Source organism: Vigna unguiculata, chromosome 10 (genome assembly GCF_004118075.2).
Source record: "Vigna unguiculata cultivar IT97K-499-35 chromosome 10, ASM411807v1, whole genome shotgun sequence".
NCBI classification, from domain to species: Eukaryota; Viridiplantae; Streptophyta; class Magnoliopsida; order Fabales; family Fabaceae; genus Vigna; species Vigna unguiculata.
In genome coordinates, this window is record NC_040288.1 from 11,171,338 (window position 1) to 11,179,215 (window position 7,878).

A 7,878-nucleotide genomic window follows, 5' to 3' on the forward strand; every position below is an offset into this window, starting at 1 on the left:
AGCAAAGTGTCTCCTCCATTGGTGGTTCGTATAGGGTGTTGGGTGATTCCCCTCTTTGCTTTTGTGGGGAGATTGTTGTATTGAGAGTGGCTATAACAATTAGGAATGCTGGAAAACAATTTTGGGGTTGTTCTAATTATAAGGTTGGAGTAGATGTATGATTTTAATTTAATTTTGATTGAATCTTTAATTAGCATTGACTGTTTTGTATTAATGTTGGATTGTTGGTTGTTGTAAACAGCGAAGTGGTGGGAACAAGCTATTTAAAGGGTGCAATTACTTCAAATGGTTCAATGAAGATAATGGGATGAAAAAGATGCTGCCATTGGGAAACAAAGGAAACAGATTTATAGCCTGGAAAAAGCACTTATGATTTCTGATAAATGGGTTAAAATTTTAAGTGTGATAATATTGTTTTTTCTTTTCGTTAATGTAATATTAGTTTGTAAGTTAGTACAAAAGAGCTGCTGGAATGTTGTTAGAGTGATTGTTTCAATAAGTAAGACTGTAATGTTGTAATGAATTGTTATTGAATGAATGAGAAGTTTGAGTGATATTGTTCACTGAATCAGTTTTTGATTTATTCACATTTAACAATATTTGATAATGAAGATAAGGTGCCCATATGAGAAAATAGATAATATTAAAGTGGTTCAGAATGCCATTTGACTACATATTATTGTTCTTCAAAAAAACAACACTAAGTTTGTAAATAATAGCACTAAGTAAAGGTGCTTCCAAAATAACAGTACTACATTGTAAATAACAGCACTACATTGTTCATTAAATGACATCCAATACAAAGTAAATACATATTGATCTTCCAAAATAAAACAACAGCTGCAATCATGTCTTCATGGCTTCGTGATTGGTCCCCTCCTAAATGACAATTTTTCTCTAAAAGTGGTTGTTGTTGTTGGTTGAATTTGATTAGTTGAAGTAATCTGACTTGGTTGAGGTACTTGAGTCTGTTGGCATGAAGAATTTTGGGTTGCCTGGGTAGGGTGACTTTGCTGCTGATTTGTTGCTGCTGGCACAACTGGTTTAGATGCAGTAATCTGACTTTGTTGAGCACCACTCATATCAGTTGGCTGAGTAGGTTGAGTATGTTGACTTGGTTGAAGTGATTCAGTTGGTTGACTTGCTTGAGTTTGTTCAGTAGCTGTTGTTCCTTCTTGTGTAGCTGATGGAGTTGGTTGTTGCTCTAATGGAGGTGCATGGGGACAAGTATTTCGTTTGTGTCCAAGTGCTCTGCAAATCACACATCTTTTACGTGTTCCACCTTGCCTCACTTGCGTGTCATCCTTCCTCAGCTCCCAAGACTCCAACCTTCGTTCTTTCTTGGTCTTCCATGCATCACTCTTTTAACAAGAGGTAACACATCATCATAAGACGTCATTTCCCACAGATGAGGTCCATTGACAGGATAGATCATTGACAAATAGGTCTCCTTGTATATTGACTTTAAAAACTAGTGTGGGAGATAATCCTCTGCATTCAAATTCAAAAATCGGATGGCACTCAGTGCGTGACAGCAGGGTATTGTTGTTATGGTCCATTTCCTACCGCTACACTCCTGTTTGTCTAAATCCACCACAAATTTCTCCCCAACCATGGAAGTATGGCTGACCTCAAATAGTTTTTGTCCAGACCAACTGCAATGAATACAAAATATAATTAAATAAAAGGCACAACAGATTCAGATTTAATCAAACAACATTGCAATTAGAACCATCAAATGCATTTACCTTGGTAACCAATATTTGGTCTTGTCTGCTTCCTTCTCTAGTCTGTCTATAATTTTTGGGCAAATAGAACCATCAAATACATTTACCTTCTTTCTATTGGAAGCCCATCTCTACATCAGGTACATTCAAATTTCTTTCATCATGGTTATGATGGTTTTACTCCTGGAATCCACTATTGTGCTATTGAAACCCTTAGACATGTTATTCACAACAGTTTCAGATGCTGGCCTTAATGTAAATTTGGACCTGGACCAGAATCTGCTTCCAGACAAAAAAGCAGTTTAAATAAAAAATAGTTTACACCAGGCATTTGTATCAGATGCTTAAATAAAAACAGTCTTTAAAACATGCCTTGGGGGAATTTGTATCAGATGCTTAAAAGCATCAACATTCAACTCTTTAATGTCCCTCATCACAATCTCCCATGCTTGAGGGTGTGTGGCATATGCTGCTTTCCACAGTAGACATTTTAGATTTTTGCCAAGGAATTTTTTCCTGAAATTGGAGTATATATGACATACACAAAATCTTTGATCCACACTAGGCAACAATTCTTGCAATGTTGGAAGCAGTCCCTGCAATTTTGAGTGCATAACAAGTGATTGTCAAATAATTAGGACTCGCAAATAAGCATTAAAATAGGAGGGGAATATAGTTACTCATTTTTTGTTGGTCTGATATGAAAGTGATTTTCGAACAAATTTCAGTCCCTCCTAGGTATTTTATCATCAAATTAAGAAACCAAGTCCATGTTTCCTTATTCTCTACTTCAACCACTACGTATGCCAATGGAAGCATTTAGTCATTTACATCTCTGCCCACAGCTGTTAACAGTTCCCTCCCATATTTTCCCTTCAGAAAACAACCATCTACACCAATTATAGGCCTACAACAGAAGAAACTATCTTTACAAGCCTTCAGGCATACATATAGTCGTTTGAAAATGGATTTCCCTCATTCTCATCAACCTGGACTTTCACAGTGGAACTTGGATTTGACCTTAACAGCTCATGTGCATAGTCGTAAACTCGTTTATATTGTTCTTGGAATGATCCATCAATGTTGTTGTATGTCATAGTCTTAGCCCTAAAGGCTATTGATCTTGAAACACCAATGTTCCATTTCCTCCCTATTTTGTTTTTCAAATCAGTCAACTTTATATTTGGGTTCTCTCTTAGTGTTTTTTCCAGCCTCCCACTTAACCACTTTGAAGTCATTAAACGCACGTTCAATTCCCTATTACATGTGTGAGTGTTGATAATCTCCTTAACTGCCATGTACTTTGTGCTGCTTTATAAGCACAATATGCATACCACTTGCATATACCCTTTGCACCCAAACACTTCACACAAATTCTCCTTTTGTTATTTCTAAAATTTTTTAACTTTCTACCACTGTGCACACCATAGGTTCTAATTGCCTCAGTGAATTCTTCCTTCTCAACAAAGTACGTCCCAACTTCCCAATTATAGTTTTCCATACTTTAGGGCATGAAGAATATTCCAAAGTTATCATACCTATCTCTATCGTCATCACTTGTATCACTATTTTCACAACTATCTAATGTCTCAGACTCCCATTCAGTATCAAACAACCCCCTGTCAAACACATTTTTACTCTTTGGGTTTGTTCTAGACGAACCACTTGCTCCTTCAATTGTAACATCATAGAGATCATCCTCCAATTCCTCTCTTTCAATTCTCACATCATACAATTCATCCTCACCCATTACTTCCTCTTCAGAACCATTCCAACTCCTTACCTCATAGTCATCATCACCCTCATAGTTGTTTTCCTCACCCTCCACAACATCTTCTTCATCAGCCTCAGCCTCCACATCCATATCGGGTTATTCAGCTGCCTCAACCTCCACTTCACCCTCATCTTCACCTGCACCATCCATCACAATAAGTTCTTCATCAAGCTCACCCTCCACTTGAGCCTCACCCTCACCTACACCATCCACTGCAACTTCCACCTCAACCCCACCCATGACTACAAATTCTTTATCACCCTCAACCTCCACCTCCACATGACCCTCACCCTTATATGCACCATCTACAACAACTTCCACCTCAACCACACCTCATTTAGTGTGGCCATGTTGACCATGTGACATGCACCTCTACCTATTGAATACCACAACTCTTTGACATTCACGTAACCCATTTCCCTCAAAATTGACATTATCTCAAAGTAACTCCATCTGTCTGGATCACATGATAAAATACTACTCTCTCTAATGTATTTTAGTGACCCATCATTTACAAACCTTCCCCCATGAAAAACCACTTCAAAATTTTCGTCCATCTCAACTATTATATTCCTATCTATATATCCCTGTCACATATGAAAATGCCCAAACTATCAAACACAAATTACAAACCATACCACCAATACACCAAGACAACAACAAAATGAACAAAGGGGGACCACACAGTAAACTCAACACTGTCACCTTCACATATAGTGAGGGACCAAATGAAGAAACTAATACTGACTGCACCATATTACAAATAACAAAAGCAAAACAATGAAAGTACAAAACAAAACACCATAAATTATCGCAATCTCAAACAAACTAATAAAACCCTAACATGAGTAACGAAACCAATCAAAGCTAGAAAGACATACCTTTCCTCCACTACTCAACCCATGTCGCTCTCAATGATGCCTTCGATAAACTAGTGAATGCCTGCGATTCGATTCGCGTACGCGTCGTCTTCTCCTCTCTATCTCTATTCTTTGCCCTCAAAAAAAAACTTTACCAAATTTCTAATTTCATTTTCAGTTCTATAATTAGCGTAAAAAAGCCACCAATATCCACGTCAGTAATTGTATGATGACCACGTGTTCCAAAATTGTTTCTCAGACCAACTTCAATCAGTCAACGTTAACCATTCTAACGACGTCTAAATAATTGGACTCAATTGATGCACATAAACGTATTTGGGTATGCAATTGACATTTTTTTAAAACGGATACCAATTTGACACACTAGCACCAAACTATATATATAATTGATTTAAATAAAATAAATATAATTAAATTTTTAGATTAAAATGAATTTAAATATTTTTAATGAAATTTTTATTAAAAATTAAATTTTAACACACAATTTGATTCAAATAATAACATGAACTATTAAAAAATAGATAATAGAATTAACTTGAAAAAATAGAAACTATTTTAAAATATAAAATAAAAAAATACTAAATTAAAAAACTAGAAGTAAAAAGTAATTTCTTATTTAAAAGTTTTTTTTGTCAAATATCTAAAACCAAAGAAAAATATATTATTTTAGTTTTTCTTTTTAAAATATATAATAAAGAAAAATTAAGAATAATAATAAAAAATTAAGAATAAAAAGAAAATAAGATATTTTCTCTAATACAAGGTAATGAAAAAAAAGGAAACTAAAGTTTCGTCGTCATTTTAAAACAAAACAAAAAATAATAGGGTTAAATATGTTTTTGATCCCTTAACTTTCGGTGAATTTTGAAATTAGTCCATTTCAAAACTTTAGACCAATTTAGTTCTTTCGAAATACGTGAATTTAGTCCTTTTAATTAAATTTTGTTAGGTTTATTTGATGTTTCGTACGCATTTCAAGACTGTATTTGAGTTGGTTATACTGTTTGGTACATTTTTGCTTTAATGTTAAGTCAAATACTATTATGAAACGTGTTTTTATTTTAAAAAATAAAACTTAACAAAATTTTATTAAAAGAACTAACTCTACATATTTCAAAAGATGAAAGACTAAATTAGTCCAAAATTTTGAAATAGACTAATTCTAGAATTCACTAAAAATTAAGAGACAAAAACATATTTAACCCAAAATAATAATAATAATGAAACAAAAATTTTACATCTCTCTGGACCAACACTATCTTTTCCTGGGAACAGACAAAAAAAGCAGAAATCATAGGGTACCAAAATTGGAAGGTTTTGGAGGACATCCTGCTACGGAATTGTCCTTGTATGGATGAATGTGTAAAGACAATGATATGATATTTTGATACTATCCTTTATTATTATTTTTTGTAAAATATAAAAGTTTACTTTTTCTTATGACTATTTTACCTTTTTATAAATTTTGTCAAATAATTATTAAATGGTGTTAAAAAAACGTTTTTTTTCAAGTCTGCATTACTACTAACAGGAAATGGAGAAGAAAGGTTCTACCATAACCCTTGTTAAGTTATTAGGCTGAATCCAAAAAATTTTACTTATCCTATGACTGGTAAAAAAATCAATTGTCACTGACGTTATCATAAACTCAAAAAACATGTAAATAATAAAACGTTTAATTAATTGGACAATACCCACTTTCGTTTGGATGTATCAATTTGGTATTCGTTTTCAAAGAGATGTTAAATACGTCCCAACTTGTGAAGAAGTGTCTCAATTAAGTCTTTTTTAGAAAACAATTATTAATGTCGTCAGCCGTCAACGGTATGCCACATGTCTAGGGATGTCAACGGGGCGGGTAGGGTACGGGTAGTAGTTCCCTCATACCCTACCCACTGAATAAATATTCGCCCCGTACCCGTACCCATATCCGTCGGATATCCGTTATGCGGGTACCCGTCTATTTTTTTCATATCCGCGGATATCCACGGGTACCCGCGGGTATTTACAAAAATATTTAAAAAAATAATTATTTAACCATAATTATTGTTTGGATTAACAAGTTCCCTTTCTTCGATTGATTCTTAAAAAACAAACAAATAAAAAATCACTACCAATTTATATTGTAGTTTATTTTTGAATAAAATATTAAAGAAATTACTAACTTCATCAATATCCACCTCTTGCAACATTGTATAAAGTTTCATGTTGTCCAATTTTAATCTAGAAGAGCCTTAAAACATAAGGAGTTCAGTAAAAATTTCTAACAATCACTTAATTAAAATATCTAAGTAAAAATGTTAATTTCATTACCTTCCATATTGGTCCATAACCAGTCTTAGAGACACATCAATGCCTCCACAGTATATGGAAGTAATTTACTCATTGGTGGGGTAAGAATCTGACCACCATTATTGAATGAAGACTCATAATGTTTTATATATATATATATATATATATATATATATATATATATATATTTTCTGAATTAAAGTTTTTTCTAATATAATGAAGACTCATAATGTTTTGACTCATTTGTGGGGTAATAATTTTTCTGAATTAAAGTTTAGCGGGTACGGGTATCCACGGGTACGGATACTATGATATCCGTACCCGCCCCGTTAACATGCGGGTATCAAAAATACCCATACCCACGGGTAGCGGGTATCCATTTTTAATATCAATTTCCTATCCGTTGCGGGTTTTATCCGCGGATACCCGCGGGTACGGATTTTTTTGACATCCCTACACATGTCAGTCTATGTTTTTTTTAATTTTAATTTGAATTTTTGAATTTTTTTGAAGTTTTTTTTGTCATGTGTTAGGTCCCTAGTGTGCCACGTGGTATTGTCAGTACCACATGACAAGGTACGTACTGCCACTTCCCAGTATCACTATCAAATGTCATTGCCTCTTAAGACAAAATTTATTATTTATATAAATGTTATATTGATATTTGTTATTAAAAATGACTTACAAAATTAAGTATTGATATTTATATTAAAATTTAATGATAAAAGTTGTGAATAACAAGACATAGGTTAACAATTAAGAAAAATGTAATATGTTATAATATCATTTCTAATAAAAAAAAATGAGTATTAGTATTGAAAATATTGTACTAATATTTTTTTATTGAAAATGACGTTATAACATATTATGTTTTTTTTAATTGTTAACCCATGTTTTGTTATTCATAACTTTTATTACTAAATTTTAATATAAATATCAATACTTAATTTTGCATGTCATTTTCAATAACAAATATCAATATAAAATTTATATAAATAATTAATTTGGTCATAAGGGGGAGAAAATATTTCTCTATTTTCAAAAGAAAAATTGGACAAAATTAAACAAATAAAAATATGTGGGGACTAAATTAAAACAAATAAACATATGTGGAGACTAAATTGAAATCAAGACAATGACACTTGGTAGTGACACTGATACATGGTAGTACCTTACCACGTGTCACACCAAGGACCTGACACGT